The 18,327-nt window shown below is 43.3% G+C and overlaps 1 long non-coding RNA gene across 1 annotated transcript; it reads left to right on the forward strand.

Moving 5' to 3' along the window:
• The first annotated feature begins 2,000 nt into the window (after window positions 1-2,000).
• Window positions 2,001-17,144, forward strand: LOC129137453 (uncharacterized). Its single transcript, XR_008540027.1, has 3 exons — window positions 2,001-6,984; window positions 11,263-11,345; window positions 16,964-17,144. It is a non-coding gene; the product is annotated as an uncharacterized LOC129137453 (long non-coding RNA).
• Window positions 17,145-18,327: the final 1,183 nt, after the last annotated feature.

Here is an 18,327-nt window from a genome sequence, read left to right on the forward strand (position 1 = left end):
GACTTTGCTGAAGTTGCTTATCAGCTTAAGGAGATTTTGGGCTGAGACAATGGGGTTTTCTAAATACGCAATTATGTCATCTGCAAACAGAGATAATTTGACTTCCTCTCTTCCTATTTGAATACGCTTTATTTATTTCTCTTGTCTGATTGCCCTGGCCAGATCTTCCAATACTATGTTGAATAGGAGTGGTGAAAGAGGGCATCCTTGCTGTGTGCCAGTTTTCAAATGGAATGCTTCCAGCTTTTGCTCATTCAGTATGATATTGGCTGTGGGTTTATCATAAATAGTTCTTATTATTTTGAGATAAAGTTCCATCAATACCTAGTATATTGAGAGTTTTCAGCATGAAGGGATGTTAACTTTTATCGAAGGCCTTTTCTCCATCTATTGAGGTAATCATGTTGTTTTTGTCATTGGTTCTCTTTATATGATGGATTGCATTTATTGATTTACATATGTTGAGCCAGCCTTGCATCCCAGGGATGAAGCTGACTTGATCATGGTGGATAAGCTTTTTGATGTGCTGCTGGATTCGGTTTGCCAGTATTTTATTGAGGATTTTCACATTGATGTCCATCAAGGATATTGGCCTGAAATTTTCTTTTTTTGCTGCATCTCTGCCAGGTTTTGGTATCAGGATGATGCTGGCCTCATAAAATGAGTTACGGAGAGGTCCCTCTTTTTCTATTGTTTGCAATAGTTTCTGAAGAAATGGTACCAGCTCTTTTTGTACCTCTGGTAGAATTCAGTTATGAATGCGTTTGGTCCTGGGCTTTTTTTAGTTGGTAGGCTATTAATTACTGCGTCAATTTCAGAACCTGTTATTGGTCTATTCAGTGACTCAACTTCTTCCTGGTTTAGTCTTGAGAGGGTATATGTGTCCAGAAATTTATCTGTTTCTTCTAGATTTTCTAGTTTATTTGGGTAGAGGTATTTATAGTATTCTCTGATGGTAGTTTGTATTTCTGTGGGATCAGTGGTGATATCTCCTTTATCATTTATTATTATGCTTATTTGATTATTCTCTCTTTTCTTCTTTATTAGTCTGGCTAGCAGTCTATGTATTTTGTTAATCTTTTTAAAATAAACAGCTCCTGGACTCACTGGTTTTTTGAAGGGTTTTTTGTGTCTCTATCTCCTTCTGTTCTGTTCTGATCTTAGTTATTTCTTGCCCTCTGCTAGCTTTTGAATTTGTTTGCTCTTGCATCTCTAGTTCTTTTAATTGTGATGTTAGGGTGTCGATTTTAGATCTTTCCCACTTTCTGCTGTGGGCATTTAGTGCTATAAATTTCCCTCTAAACACTGCTTTAGCTGTGTCCCAGAGATCCTGGTACATTGTGTCTTTGTTCTCATTGGTTTCAAACAACTTATTTATTTCTGCCTTAATTTCATTATTTACCCAGTAGTCATTCAGGAGCAGGTTGTGCAGTTTCCATGTAGTTGTGCGGTTTTGAGTGAATTTCTTAATCCTGAGTTCTAATTTGATTGCACTGTGGTCTGAAAGACTATTTATTATGATTTCCATTCTTTTGGATTGGCTGAGGAGTGTTTTACTTCCACTTATGTGGTCAATTTTAGAATAAGTGCAATGTGGTGCTGAGAAGAATGTATATTCTGTTGATTTGGGGTGGAGAGTTCTGTAGATGTCTATTAGGTCTGCTTGGTCCAGATCTGAGTTCAAGTCCTGAATATCCTTGTTAATTTTCTGTCACATTGATCTGCCTAATATTGACAGTAGGGTGTTAAAGTCTCCCACTATTATTCTGTGGGAGTCAAAATTTCTTTGTAGGTCTTTAAGAACTTGCTTTATGAATCTGGGTGCTCCTGTATTGGGTGCATATATATTTAAGATAGTTAGCTCTTCTTGTTGCATTGATCCCTTTACCATTATGTAATGCCCTTCTTTGTCTTTTTTGATCTTTGTTCATTTAAAGTCTGTTTCATCAGAGACTATGGTTGCAAACCCTGCTTTTTTTTTTTTTTTTTTTTTTGCTTTCCATTTGCTTTGTAAATATTCCTCCTTCCCTTTATTTTGAGCCTATGTGTGTCTTTGCACGTGAGATGGGGCTCCTGAATACAGCACACCAATGGGTCTTGACTCTTTATCCAATTTGCCAGTCTGTGTCTTTTAATTGGGGCATTTAGCCTATTTACATTTAAGGTTAATATTGTTATGTGTGAATTTGATCCTGTCATTATGATGTTAGCTGGTTATTTTGCCTGTTAGTTGATGCAGTTTCTTCATAGTGTTGATAGTCTTTACAATTTGGTATGTTTTTGCAGTGGCTAGTACTGGTTTTTCCTTTCCATATTTAGTGCTTCCTTCAAGAGCTCTTGTAAGGCAGGCCTGGTGGTGACAAAATCTCAGCATTTGCTTGTCTGTAAAGGATTTTATTTCTTTTTCACTTATGAAGCTTGGTTTGGCTGGATATGAAATTCTGGGTTGAAAATTCATTTCTTTAAGAATGTTGAATATTGGCCCCCACTCTCTTCTGGCTTGTAGGGTTTCTGCAAAGAGATCCACTGTTAGTCTGATGGGCTTCCCTTTGTGGGTATCCTGACCTTTCTTTCTGGCTGCCCTTAACATTTTTTCCTTCATTTCAACCGTGGTGAATCTGATGATTATGTGTCTCGGGGTTGCTCTTTTCAAGGATTATCTTTGTGGTGTTCTCTGTATTTCCTGAATTTGAATGTTGGCCTGTCTTGCTAGGTTGGGGAAGTTCTCCTGGATAATATCCTGAAGAGTATTCTCCAACCTGGTCCCATTCTCCCCCTCACTTTCAGGTACACCAATCAAACGTAGGTTTGGTCTTTTCACATAGTCCCATATGTCTTGGAGGTTTTGTTCGTTCCTTTTCATTCTTTTTTCTCTATTCTTGTCTTCATACTTTATTTCATTAAGTTGTTCTTCAATCCCTTATATCCTTTCTTCTTCTGCTTGATTGATTCGGCTATTGATACTTGTGTATGCTTCTCAAATTTCTGATGCTGTGTTTTTCAGCTCCATCAGGTCATTTATGTTCTTCTCTAAACTGGTAATTCTAGTTAGCAATTCCTCTAACCTTTTTTCAAGGTTCTTAGCTTCCTTGCTTTGGGTTAGAACATGCTCCTTTAGCTCAGAGGAGTTTGTTATTATCCACCTTCTGAAGCCTACTTCTGTCAATTCGTGAAACTTATTCTCTGTCCAGTTTTGTTCCCTTGCTGGTTAGGAGTTGTGATCCTTTGGAGGAGAAGATGTGTTCTGGTTTTTGGAATTTTCAGCCTTTTGCTCTGGCTTTTCCTCATCTTTGTGCATTTATCTACCTTTGGTCTTTGATGTTGGTGACCTTTGGATAGCGGTTTTGTGTGGACATCCTTTTTGTTGAGGTCAATGCTATTCCTTTCTGTTTGTTAATTTTCCTTCTAACAGTCAGGCCCCTCTGCTGCAGATATGCTGGAGTTTGCTGGAGGTCCACTCCAGCCCTGTTTGCCTAGATATCACCAGCGGAGTCTACAGAACAGCAAAGACTGCTGCCTGTTCCTTCTTCTGGAAGCTTCGTCCCAGAGGGGCACCCGCCTGATGCCAACTGAAGCTCTCCTGTATGAGGTTTCTGTCGACCGCTGCTGGGAGCCGTCTCCCAGTCAGGAGGCACGAGGGTCAGGGACCCACTTGAGGAGGCAGTCTGTCCCTTAGCAGAGCTTGAGTGCTATGCTGGGAGATCCCCTGCTCTCTTCAGAGCCAGCAGGCAGGAAAGTTTAAGTCTGCTGAAGCTGCGTCCACAGGCGCCCCGTTCCCCAGGTGCTCTGTCCCAGGGAGATGGGAGTTTTATTTATAAGCCCCTGATTGGGGCTGCTGCCTTTCTTTCAGAGATGCCCTGCCCAGAGAGGAGGAATCTAGAGAGGCAGTCTGGCTACAGCAGCTTTGCTGAACGGTGGTAGGCTCCACCCAGTTCAAACTTCCACGCGGCTTTGTTTACACTGTGAGGGGAAAACTGCCTACTCAAGCCTCAGCAATGGCGGACACCCCTCCCCTGACCAAGCTCCAGCACCCCAAGTCAACTTCAGACTGCTGTGCTGGCAGCGAGAATTTCAAGCCAGTAGATCTCAGCTTTTTGGGTTCTGTACAGGTAGGATCTGCTGAGCTAGACCACTCAGCTCCCTGGCTTCAGCCCACTTTCCAGGGGAGTGAACTGTTCTGTCTCACTGACATTTCAGGTGCCACTGGGGTATAAAAAAAACTCCTACAGCTAGCTCAATGTCTGCCCAAACAGCCACCCAGATTTGTGCTTGAAACCCAGAGCCATGGTGGTGTAGGCACCTGAGGGAATCTCCTGGTCTGCGGGTTGCAAAGACCATGGGAAAAGCATAGAATCTGAGCTGGATAGCACCGTTCCTCATGGCACAGTACCTCAGGGCTTCCCTTGGCTAGGGGAGGGAGTTCCCCGACCCCTTGTGCTTCCCAGGTGAGGCAATGTCCCACCCTGCTTTGGCTCGCCCTCTGTGGGCTGCACCCACTGTCTAACCAGTCCCAATGAGATAAGCCAGGTACCTCACTTGGAAATGCAGAAATCTCCCGCCTTCTGTGTTGATCTCACTGGGAGCTGCTGACCGGAGCTATTCCTATTTGACCATCTTGCCAGCCACCTGGAAGGATATCAAAATATTCTACCCCAAAATATGGCTCCCTGGTATAATGAGTGTTTTAAACTAAAAACTCTTAGAGACCATCAAGTACTGGAAGAGAATTTTCCTTATCTATGCAGAGACAGGACTGACCCGCTGAGGACAAGTGTTCTAGTTCCCCTGCCTCTTATTCTCCATTGCAAAAAGAAGACCAAAAATGTAACCACATCTGAACAGACCCCCTTTGAAGATAAGCACTGTTTCCAAGGACCATGTAAATTCCAAACAGAACTATTCACCTGTTAATTTCTGTTCCCTGGTCATCATACTGCCCCTCAATAGAATTCCTCTTCTCCCTACTCCCATAACCTGTTTTCTGTAATCTCAAGATGATGTATAAGCTTCTGTACCTTGTAAATTGAAAAAACTGATTGAGGCAAGTCTCAATCCTTTTAGATTTGCCAGAGTTGCCCACTTTTGGCAAAGATTTGCCAAAATTGCTCTTGATGTGCACCAGGAGACAGGTCTATGTCTTTCTCCAAAGACGATTTTGAGGGCTTCAAGGAGAAAGGGCAGATATTGAGGGAATACACAATTTTCATGTGAGAGGGGGTAGAGGAAATAGTCATTCCTGCCTTCCTCTGGCTCAGTGAATCTGCAGTTTTACATACAGTAACATAGACAGTAGGTCAGGGGAAGTAATCAGATATGCATTTGTCTCAGGTGAGTGGAGGGATGACTTTGAGTTCTGTCTTATGGTCCTCGCTTGGGCAGACAAATTATTAATTTACATTGCCAAGGTGAAATTCAACAGAAATGATTTAAGGTAAAGATCTTGGAGCCTACAAGGAATTTCCTTATGGGCAAAATGTGAGGGAGGTATGTAGCTTTTTATCTTTGTAGCCATCTTATTTAGGAACCAAATGGGAAGCAGGTTTGTGTCACCCAGTTCCCAGCTTGACTTTTCCTTTTGGCTTAGTGAGTTTGGGGTCTCGAGATTTATCTTCCTTTTACAGCCTATTTGGGAAGTTGAGTCTTCATTCTGAAGGCGTCTGTGTATACACGTGAAATAAATTTGTATGCCACTCTTCTATTCATCAATCTGCCTCAGTAACTTTCAGCAAAACTTTAGGGGGCAAAGGGCCCTGGGCCCCACAGTTATGGCACTGTGAGCAAGATCATCAAAATTGTTCTTTTTTTTCAGGAAGCCACAGCAAAGGGAACCCAGGAAACTGACACCATGGCAAAAGTGTAAGAATTTCGTACCAGCCAGGCTCCTGGCCTGGTTCTCTGTGCAATCCAGTTGAGCAAACAGTAAAAATCACTATCTGTCTCCTCTGCAAGGTTTGATTAACGGCAAAAAAAGGATCTGTGTGGCTAGTCTTGGGGTGTGATGTCTCTGGTGTACTTTTGGTATTTTGTGGTATGAATATTCATATCGTTTGATCCCTTTCCCCTCAGAAACAGCCTTTTTTTGTTGTTGCCATTTTTCTTTGTCCTTGTCCTTCTGTGTTGTTCTGTTGTAAAGAGGGGCATGGAGTAGAACATGGACCTGGAAAGCCTATAAGCCTGCAGTTTGAGCTGGCTCTGCAGATCAGTCAGTTTTGTAGTTCTGACTAGACCTGTGTCTGTTAAGATAAACTTTGCTATGGGTCCCTGAAATGAAAACCAGATGAGATTTTCCACTCTTCTTGTTTTATGTCCTTGAGATCTTGACTTGTAATTAAGTGCAGATACTTCTTCTTAATCTCTGCTATCTGGAGGGCATGATTTTTGGGGTTACACTGAGAGAGGAGAAAGGAAGAAGCTGGTCGGGGGGCAGCTAGGGTGGTTCCTCAGTTCAAGCAAAAGAACTGCCTGCAGACACAGATAAAGAAACTTGCACAGGGGGGCTTGCCTAAGACATGTCCACAGCTGCACAGATAAGAAAGGCTACACAGGTGACTTGCCCAGACATGCCCTGCAATGGAAAATTCCATTCCCTGACACATGTGCAGTAAGAGGAGCAAAGCAATATGGAGTAATTTGAGCTAAGGGCCCACATGCACACTAGAAGGATGGGGTGGAGCTACCAGAAATTCATGCATTATGCAAATGAGACACCCAGCCCTCCTTGGTTTCTTATAAAAGCCTTTGTATTCAACTGTAAAAATGGCAGCCTTCTTCCATGTCCCCTCTCTGTGGCAAAGAACTTACTTCTTTCACTTATTAAACTTTCACTTCAACCTCACCTTTTGTGTCCATGCTCCTTAATTCTCTTGGTCCTGAGACAATTAACTCTGAGTGAAACTTCGCAAAGAGAGACTGCTTTATTGTGGTGCACTGGCAAGACTGTAACAACATCAGGTGGCCAGTCTGAAAAGATTGGGAATCTGAGAGGTAAGATTTTAAGCAGCACACTTGTCATTCTGAACATGTCAAGCTTTAAGGGGAACTTTGTCTTAAAAGGGTCTCATTCTTAAGAAGCTTTTGCCGTATTTGCTATCTTAGGTCTATTTGTGAGACAAAAAAATCTAGGGGGTTCATGGGGACTGCCTCCTTTATGCGCTCTCAAGGAATAAGTCTTGCTTATATGGAAAAAATCTGGAAATTTACCACCTGGGCTTTAAATGAAGAGGCTTTTGGATTCAGTTGCTATTAGAATTAAGTACTCAAATAACAATTCTATGTGATAACGTAATCTGATTTGCAGTCTTTCCTATTAAACTATGATTTCCCTTAAGGCCAAGATTAAATCTTCTTTTTCTTCATGTCTCCAGGGCTTAGCATATTGCCTGGTGCATGAAAGACACACTGTAAATGTTAGCTGACTTGAGTTCTGCCTTTTTTTTTTTTTTTTGATACAGGGTCCTGCTCCAGAGAAGTAGTGGCTCAAACATGGCTCACTATAGCCTAAAACTTCCAGGCTCAAGTGATCCTCCCACCTCCGCTTTCCAAGTAGCTGGGACTACAGGCACACACCATGACACCCAGCTAATTTTTTACTTTTTGTGGAGACAGGGTCTTGTTATGTCGCCCAGGCTGGTCTTGAACTCCTGGGCTCAAGCAACCTCCACCTCAGCCTCCAAAAGTGTTGGGATTATAGGCGTGAGCCAACACACCCGGCCTGAATTCTTAGCTCCAGCTGCCGTAACAAAATCCCATAAACTGGGGGGCTGACAACATAAATGTATTTGCTCATAGTTCTGGTGGCTAGAGTCTGAGATCAGTGAACCAGCATGGTCGGGATCTGGCAAAGGTTCTCCTCTTGGCTTGCAGACAGCTGCTCCTCACATGGTAGAGAGAGAGAAAGAGAGATGGCTCTCTGGTATCTCTTCTTATAAGGTCACTAATCCCACCATGAGGATCCCAGCCTCACGACCTCATCTACACCTAATTATCTCCCAAAGGCCTCATCCCATCTCTGTGTACCATTACATTGGGGGTTAGAGTTTCAACATACAGATTCTAAGGGACATAATCCAGTCCATAGCAAGCTTATATCCAATTGAGAGCCAGGAGTCCTGCAAAGAGGAGTCCCCTGACACCTGTTAGAAAATGGGCTCCACGTGTCAAGGGATCCATCCTCATCATTAAGATATAGGCTGAGTGGACACAATGGCTCCCACTTGTAATCCCAACACTTTGGGAGGCCAAGGCAGGTGGATTGCTTGAGCCCAGGAGTTTGAGACCAGCCTGTGCAACATGGTGAAATCCTGTCTCTACCAAAACTACAAAAATTAGCTGGGTGCAGTGGTGTCATGCCTATAGTTCCAGCTACTTAGGAGGTTATTAAACCTCCAGGTAGGAGGCAGGAGGATGGCTTGAGCCTGGGAGGTGGAGGTTGCAGTGAACTGTGATTGCACTACTGCACTCTAACCTGGACCACAGAGTGAGACCCTGTCTCCAAAGTGGGGGGAAGATACAGGCTGAGCAGACTGTTATTGTTAAAAACACTGTGCTTTCCTCTGTGTACATACAAACTCTTCTGCCTTCTCCAGGGCAGTATAAAATATAACTACACAAGCTCAAAAGAAACAAGTGCACAAACCTAAGCCAGACTCAGGTGCATATGTGAAAAGTTCTGTGTAAACTCAAGAGATTCTTATCAATGATGCAAGCCATCCTGAATATAAGCCTGTTCCCATACTGCTGGACTCTCAGATGGGCACTATTTCTCTGCAAAAATATTAGGTTGGTGCAACGGTAATTGTGATTTTTGTCATTAAAAGTAATAACATTGCTTAATTTTTGCCATTACTTTTAATGACAAAAACGACAGTTACGTTTGCATGAAACTAATACTTTATTTATTTATTTATTTATTTCCCCTTGCTGAGATCAGATCTCTCTCCTTCTGATCGTTATTGAGGTATGCTCCATGCCTTGAATCCAGGAAAGCTATATAGAGAGAGACTTGTTAGGCCATCCTCCTCCTCCCTCCACCACCAATAGCACTGTGCTTGAATATTAGATCAAGAAATGGCCTGACAGCCCAAGACCCCTTCTAAATGAAATTAGCTTGAGACTTCTGACAAGAAAGAAAGTATTCCGCCCAATGACTCCCGTTTAAAAACCAACTCAAGAGTAACATACTACTTATGCGCTCCAGTGAGACTTTAGAAATAGATATTGAGGCCATATAAGACAGTCCAGAAATTTTCCAGAAAGACTAATAGTTGTACAAGCCTCTTTTTTTAAACTTAAATGTTTATTTTAAATTCCAGGGTACATATGCAGGATGCTCAGGTTTGTTACACAGGTAAACGTGTGCCATGGTGGTTTGCTGCACCTATCAACCCATCACCTAGGTATTAAGCCCACCATGCATTAGCTATTTTTTCTAATGCTCTCCCTCCCTCAACCCCGACAGGCCCCAGTGTGTGTTGTTCCCTTCCCTGTGTCCATATGTTCCCATTGTTCAGCTCCCACTTATAAGTGAGAACATGTGGTGTTTGATTTTCTGTTCCTGTGTTACTTTGCTGAGGATAATAGCTCCCAGCTCCATCCATGTCCCTGCAATTGACATGATCTCATTCCTTTTTATGGATGCATAGTATTCCATGGTGTATATGTACCACATTTTCTTCATCCAGTCTATCATTGATGGGCATTTGCATTGATTACATGTCTCTGTTATTGTGAATAGTGCTGCAAAGAACATACATATGCATGTATCTTTGTAACAGAATAATTCATATTCCTTCGGGTATATACCCATTAATGGAATTGCTGGGTCAAATGGTATTTCTGGTTCTAGACCTTTGAGGAATTGCCATACCATCTTCCACATTGATTAAATTAATTTACATTCCCAGCAACAGTGTAGAAACATTCCTATTTCTCCATAACCTCATCAGCATCTGTTTTTTCTTGACTTTTTAATAATCACCGTTCTGACTGGTGTGAGATGGTATCTCACTGTGGTTTTGATTTACATTTCTCGAATGATCGGTGATGTTGAGCTTTTTTTCATATGTTACAAGGCTCCTTTTTAAAGTATTCAACTAAACCAGAAATTACTGTATTCAGATGTTTATATTTATCTGTTTATTTCCTGCCTTCCCACTCCAAAACATAAATTCTTTTGGGAAGAAGGGAATGTATCTTGCTAATCACTGAATCCCCATTGCCTAGTACATAGTGAAGATTTCGATAAATAGTTAACAGACACATTGACCCATCTAATCTCTCCCACCCTCTAAAAGTGGCAGAAGTTTAATGTGATGAATGCGTGAGGTGACCAGAACACTAAGGAAGGCCTCTCTGAGGAAGTGAGGAAATGGCATTTGGTTCAAGTTCTGAATAATGAGACAGCCATGTAATGATGTTGAGGGGTAGAGTCCTGTCTTAGTCTATTCAGGCTTCTATAGCAAAATACCTTAGGCTGGGTAATTTATAAGCAACAGAAACTTATTGCTGATGGCTCTAGAGGCTGTGAAGTCCAAGATGAGGATGCCAGCAGATTTGGTGTCTGGTGAGGTCTCTCTCTCTGCCTCAGAGATGGTGCCTTCTTGCCACACCCCAACATGGTGGAAGGGGTGAGCCAGCTCCCTCTGGCTTCTTTTATAAGAGCACTAATCCTGCCAGGCACGGTGGCTCATGCCTGTAATCCCAGCACTTTGGGAGGCTGAGATGGGCAGATCATGAGGTCAGATCGAGACCAGCCTGGCCAACATGGTGAAACCCCATCTCTACTAAAAATACAAAAAGTAGTTGGGCATGGTGGCGGGCACCTGTAATCGCAGCTACTAGGGAGGCTGAGGCAGGAGAATCGTTTAAACCAGGGAGGCAGAGGTTGCAGTGGGCCGAGATTGCACCATTGCACTCCAGCCTGGGTGACAGGGAGAGACTCTGTCTCAAACAAGAAAAAACAAAACAAAACAAAAAGAGCACTAATCCCATCCATGAGGGTGGAGTTCCATGAAATAATCACCTCCTAAAGCCCTACCCCTTACTACCGCCACAGTAAAGATTAGGTTTAAACATGATTTTGTGTGTGTGTGTGTGTCTGTGTGTGTGTGTAAATGTATGCAGTAGAAGGTGAAATTTTGCTACAGGGATATATTGTGTAGTGATGAAGTTAGAGTTTTCAGCATATTCATTCCCAGAATAAAGTACATTACCCATTAAGGAATCTCTCATCTTTTTCCACCCTCCCACCCTTCTGAACCTGAGCTCCATTTTCTACTGCTTGTCATCTGAGGCATACCAGTGACCCAGACCTGTGGGAGACAGCTGAGAACATCGTCACAGGGAAGGTAAAGCCGTTTTTAAAGGTTTTAGTTGGTGGATATTTATACAGCATTTACCATCGGTGGCTACTCTTCTAAGTGCTTCACATACAAGAACTCATGTAATTCTCACGCAACCCTATGAGGAGGGTACCATTAGTATCCACGTTTTACAAATGCGGGGACTAAGGCCCAGAGAGTTTAAATGACTGGTCCAATGTCACACAGCTAGGAAGTAGCTGAGCCAAGATGCACCCCAGTGTGCAGGCTCTTTTTTTTTTTTTTTTTTTTTTGAGTGAGACGGACTCTTGCTGTGTCACCCAGGCTGGAGTGCAATGGTGCGATCTCAGCTACTGCAACCTCTGCCTCCTAGGTTCAAATGACTCTCGTGCCTCAGGCTACCGAGTAGCTGGGACTACAGATGCATGCCACCATGCCCAGCTAATTTTTTGTATTTTTAGTGGAGACGGGGTTTCACCATGTTGACCAGGCTGGTCTCAAACTCCTGAGCTTGGTGATCTGCCCACCTTGGCCTCCCAAAGTCCTGGGATTACAGGCGTGAGCCACCGCACCCAGCCTGTGCAGGCTCTTAACAACTGTGACTATAGAGAACACTGCCTTTGGATCCAAGGAATCTCTGGTCGTGACTGGGTCACTGTAACACATTAGTAAATCTAGACACCTACTGCAACTTATGTGAGAAGTTTTCCTGATTTATTTTTTATGAATATCATGATGGTAGATGGCAAGAAAGTTTCAGGAACATCTAACTGTCTGAGTGGTCTTGCAACAATCTAGCAGGGTTGTTGAGAGGTTTAGTTAAGATAACTTGCAAAAAGCTGTTGGCAGAGTGCTGTGTGCACGGTAACCACTCCACTAATAACAGCCACCCCACCAAACCCTGCTTGAATCCATTATATTGTTAGTCTCTGCTGTAGCTTCAGGATTTTCAGATTTTCCAAGCAGAGACTGAAGAGCTAAATGATCCTCCAACTCCACATGTTGGACAAACTTCAATTGAATAGATTCACAACGCAAGGTCAGAGTGTCCTTACACCCGTGACCAACACTTGGAAGAAAAGAGGCTGCCAGTTCTCATGATGGAAAAGCTCTGTGACCAATTCTGCCAGCTGGCGCATGAGCCACAGAAACAGTAACCTATCCCATCTCCCATTTCATAGATAACACCTTTGAAGGCATGAGTTTATTTACAGCAAATTTCGGGCCTCTGGTCCTCTCTGATGTAAGTGAATTTCAAAATACTTTAAATTCAGGATAAAGCAGCAAAATGGGAAAATTTTTACACTCCAATAAGACATCATTACTGGCAAGCATATTGCACTTTCAATATCAGACTGAAAACCACCAGTGCATGAAAGGGAATGAGGGCATCAGCGTGGGCATCAGCCGGCTCAATAGATAGGGCCCTGCTAGGGAGGAAAGGAGCTCTGGGGGCTCCTTACAAAAGACTGTCCCTCCCCTTTCTGGACCGTTAGAGGTTTCCAACGATGGCACGGTTTTGAGTCCACTTCCTGCACAGGGGATGGGGTGGGGAGAGTGGATCCTGTTTGCATCTGTACAGTTATTCTAGGGTGTGTTGACTCACGTTAGTGGAGGAGGATAAGAGGGAAGGTTGGGCAGGGGTCATTAGCATTTGGATTGTACGACTAAGAAACTGATGAATGCAAAGTACAGGCTGCGGTGACACATAAGAGGGGAGACCAAGAGCAGACACCAGAAGTCCCTGAGATAGGCCAATTGCTCTTAAATAGGGGTCTCACATATGGGAAATGGAAGAGAGGGAGAGAGGAAAGGAGGGGAAGTAGGGAGGAAGGAAAGAAAGAAGGGCCAGATGGAGGGAGGAAGAAAGGAAGAGACGGAGAAGAGAAAAAGTGAAGGAAATCAATTAGAAAGGAGGATGAATGGAAGGCAGTGAGAGAAAAAGTTTGTATTTCTTGAGGGTACCAGCTATGAGGCAGACGTTTTCTGCTTAATTCTGTGACAGAAGGGCCTCCTGCATTCATTTATGAATAAAGAAACTGAAAGTCAGAGAAAGTTCAAGTTCTTTATCATCATATGGCTGAGTCAAAGCCCAAGCTCGTTCTACTCCAATATGCCATTGGCTCTTCCCCTGTTTTTCCTGAGCCAGATGTTCAAAAGGGCAAGTTCAAGGCTGTTAAAAACACCGGAAATGCCTGTCATCACTCATTTTCCATGCCAGCCACTGCGCTAGACACTTAATGCCAGCGTCTCACTGAATCATTAAAACAATATCCCCAGCACTTTGGGAAGCTGTGGCAGGAGAATCACTTGAGGCCAGGAGTTCGAGAACAGTTGGGCAATATAATGAGACCCCCAACTCTACAAAAAAATTAAAAATTAGCCAGGTATGGTGGCACATGCCTGTTGTCTCAGCTACTGGAGATGCTGAGGTTGGAGAATTTCTTGAACCCAGGAGTTCAAGGTTCCAGTGAGCCATGATTGTGCCACTGCACTCCAGCCTGGGCAACAGAGCAAGACCTTGTCTGTAAAAAAAAAAAAACAAAAAAACCACACCCCCATTCTACAGAAAAGGAGAGAAGGTCAGAGAGGCCTAACTGAGGTCACACAGCAACTCTGCAGGAGAGCCAGCATTCTTATCTGAAGTCTCTTAATTCAGAACCATTAACCTCAGTTAAAATCTCAGCTGAGCTGTTAAGGAGTGGTTGCAGGGCTTCTACCTTATAAGCCTGTGATTGGCTGCATAGTGGATGAAGATGCCCATGTTCTAATCTTCGGATCCTGTAAATATATTACTTTACACGGCAAAAAATACTTTTCAGATGTGAGATGGGAGATTATCCTGCTTTATCAGGGTGCACCTCATACAATCACCGTGTCCTTATAAAGGAAAGAAGTAGGCAGGAGGGTCAGAGTCAGAGAGAAAGTTGACGATGCTATGCTGCTGGCTTTAAAGATGGAAGGGGAGGCCAGGCACGGTGGCTCATGCCTGTAATCCCAGACCTTTGGGAGGCCCAGGCAGGAGGATCACATGAGCTCAGGAGTTCAAGACCAGCCTGGGCAATATAGTGAGACCCCCATCTCTATAAAAAAAAATACAATAAATAGCCAGGCATGGTGGCATGTGCCTGTAGTCCCAGCTACTTGGGAGGCTGAGGTGAGAGGATTGCTTGAGCCCAGGAGGTGGAGGTTGTAGTGAGCTGAGATCATGCCACTGCACTCCAGCCTGGGCGACAGAGCAAGACTCTGTCTCAAAAAAAAAAAAATGGAAGGGGGCCATCAGCCAAAGAATACAGGTGGCCTTTGGAAGCTGGAAATGGAAAGGAAACAGATCCTCTTTCACAGCCTCCAGAGGAAACACAGGCCTGTGACACCTTGATTTTAACCCAGTAAGGTTTATTCCAGACTCTTGCCCTCTAGAACTGCAAGATAATAAACCTGTATTGTTTCAAGTCACTGAGTTTATGGTAATGTGTAATAGCAGCAAGAGAAAACTCAGACGGAGCCTCAGTTTCCTTATCTGCCAAATGGAAATTATAATCTTGGACCCGCCTGTTCCATGGGACTTTGATGATGATTACCAGGAGAGGCATCAGAGCCCTGGCAATGGAAAGTGATTGGCTCACCGGTAGTAAGAAGAATTTCCCAACAACAGTATAGGTTTTTTTAAAAAGAAAGAACCCTGCAGAAGAGGGCATCAAGGTGCCCCAGGAAGAGAGGACTGAGGGTGCCATGGTGGATTTTTACTTTAATATGGTTTGTCTGTGTCCCCACCCAAATCTCATCTGGAATTGTAGCTCCCATAATTCCCACATGTCATGGGAGGGACCCAGTGGGAGGTAACTGAATCGTGGGGGTGGATCTTTCCCATGCTATTCTCATGATAGTGAATAAGTCTCACAAGATCTGATGGTTTTATAAAGGGGAGTTCCCCGCACATGCTTTCTTGGCTGCCACCATGTAAGACGTGACTTTGCTTCTCCTTCGCCTTCAGCCATGATTGTGAGGCCTCTCCAAGCATGTGGAACTGTGAGTCTATTAAACCTCTAGCCTTTATAAATTACCCAGTCTCAGGTATGTCTTTATTAGCAGCATGAGCATGAACTAATACAGAGCCTAAGGGTAATTTGGGCCCTATCATCCATGTTGGTCATGATAAATGATTACATTTGTAGACATTTTGGTGCCTTGATGTCAGCAACTTTTGCACAATGAGTTCTGACATGCATGCTATGCAGAGATGTATAGAAATTCTAGTTTCTTACACATTTTAGAAAAGAAGCCTGGTACCAGGTGTCTGCTTCAGATAATAGAAAAGTCTAATTACTTCTGAATTCCTCAGCTAAGGAGTTTTGCCTCCGGGTGGTCTGCTTGATGGCCACCAGGGGATCTTTGCTGCCCTCAAAGATGAAATGTGTCCTTACGCTGGCCTGAATGCCATTCCCACTAGGACACATCACATGGGCTATGGTGTCCAAACCTGTTTTTTCCTGTCCAGAAAGGGTTCATCCAGGCCTTCTGCATCTCAGCCTCTGTTCTTTCAGAGTTTTCTGTTTTGCTTGCTCCAGAAATAAGCTAGCTAGTCTACTGGGCTCAATGAAGAATGAAGCCGAAAGTTGGGGGTGATTGTATCCTGATGACATTGTTCGAGCTCCTGGATCCAGCTATGCCTGAAGCCACCTTACGCTGAACTTTTCAGTTAGGCAGGCCAAGAAATTTTCATTTTTTCTTAAGCTGGTTTGAGTTGAGTTACATAGAACTAAAGCATTTGGGATACCCTACTATGTATGAGGCTCCATACTATAAACCTTTGCTGCATCAATTCTATAGAGTAGAATTACTTTTGTTAATAGATGAGAAAACTGAGACACAAATGACTTAAGCAACTTGCCCAAAGTGCAATCGCTCATAAGTAGTAGTGGATTTCAAACCCAAGTTGGAGTCGAAAGTCCTTGCTCTTTTCCCAGTACCAGTTTTTAACTTTCATTTACCTCGAGCACAACTTGGGGGGCCATAAAGTCAAATTGAAAATGCTGTTTCTCTTGGGTCTTTACTCTTGCACTAAAAATAATAGAACACAGTTGTTGTTAGGTCCTATGATGGAAACTCTTAAAACTCTCTGCTGAAAAATCTTATGAAGTTTCTGTTCAGAATGTAATGCTCGGTAGTAAAAAGATACAAGCTCTCTGTAAAACACTTTATATCAGAAAACGTGTTGTAAAAGCTGTTGGCCGTCAGGTAGTTGCCCAAGGAGTCATTTTACTTAAATTCAAATACCACCTAAGAATACTTGATGGCTGGCAATTTACATTAGGAAGGAGTTGTCTGTTACTATGCATGGGAGATTGGAAATTGCATCTGGAATAGAATCCACAACTTTCTTCTCTTCCCCGTCCTCAGTTTCTGTGTTGGTCTGCGCAGCTGAGGTTTTTTTCTTTTTTTTTTTTTTTTTTCTTTCTTTTTTTTTAAACTGTTTTGTTGATCTGGGCTTTGGGTGAGAAAGGAGCCTTTTTGTTCTGTTGACCTACCTAGATATCAAAAACTCCAGTGCCTATAGGGGTATGTAAATGAACACACAGACAGGGTAGTATTTTTTTTTTTCAAACACCCTTGATTTTTTTTTTTTAATCTTTAAACGTGTACAGTAACCAGCCAGGCATGGTGGCATGTGCCTGTGGTCCCAGCTACTCTGGAGGCCGAGACAGGAGGATGACATGAGCCCAGAAGTTCGAATCCAGCCTGGGAAACATCTCCAGACCTCATCTCCAACTCTAAGAAAAAGAAAAGAAAAATGAAGAATCATTGCTTGCATCCCAAATAAAATATGAGGTCTTGAAACTCGCTGTGTCTTCTCTCTACTCTTCATTTCCTGCCTTTAAGGGGAGCTGGAAACAAACATGAATGGCACAGAACCTTGGTGGTAGGGACACAGTGGAGAGTGAGTGTTGGGGATAAGACAGAGAGGAGATGTGTGTAACTGGGTGGCCCCAGAGACTGTGAGGCCCTTAACAGAAGTCTGCCAGGCTGAGGGAGCAGGTTGGATGGCACAGGTTATATATCCAGACTGGGACAGGTTTGAGACACATGTAAGTCTAAATGTCTAACAGAAAACTGGAAGAGCTAGAATGGAGGTTTCATGAGGGCCGGGGTTGTGTCTGTCTCGTCTCTATGCCCACTGCTTAGGGCAGGGTCTGGCATAGCACAGATGGGCAATAAATGTTTTCTGAATGAATTGATCAACGAATAAATGAATGAATGCTGGACCAGAATTCAAGCAAGAAGTTGAACCTAAAGATGAATGCTTTGGAGTCTTTTTATATAGATTCATTAGCTGAAACCATGCAATTTAATGGAGTAGCCTAAGAAGAGAGTAAATAGAGATCAAAGGAGAACCAAGGAGAGATCCTCATGGGGAAAGACATTTAAAGATGCTGGTAGGACATTTAGAAGGGCTGCTAAGAGGGAAAAGAGGAGTCAGTGAGGTGAACATACAGGCTGACAACAGAGAGATCATATCAAAAAGTGGGTCTTCTATTCTGAGGCTTAGAACCATTACATCAGCCTTCAGAGAAGCCACAGCTTGGAATCCTAGAAGGACGAAGGCCTGCTGGCAACTGAACAAGAAAAGAGTGGCAGAAAAAGCAGCAGAACCGAAAACCTCCACAGCTTGTTAAATCCTGCTTGAGGCAAAGGAAAGCAGCCTCTAAGCCCAGCAAATTCCAGGAAACTGTCAAGAGGAAGGATTGCCCTCCCCAAGACAGCACAACAGCCTCATCCCAACAGGGCCAAGAGACCTAGCCAGGTTGTCATTGAGCAGGCTTTGCGGTGGCCAGAGAAGCCATACTGCCAGTGAGTATTGATCCTCCATTGTTCCTCCCTCCAAGCAATTCCAAAGGCTCATCCATTCCCCTTGGGTCTGAGCTGCTCACGACAAAACAAAAGTATCGTCACACTCAGCAGCTATGATACTTGCTAGTCTTGTGCAGTCTTTGATTAATGATTTTGTTCA

Source organism: Pan troglodytes, chromosome 18, assembly GCF_028858775.2.
Source record: "Pan troglodytes isolate AG18354 chromosome 18, NHGRI_mPanTro3-v2.0_pri, whole genome shotgun sequence".
Lineage (NCBI taxonomy): Eukaryota > Metazoa > Chordata > Mammalia > Primates > Hominidae > Pan > Pan troglodytes.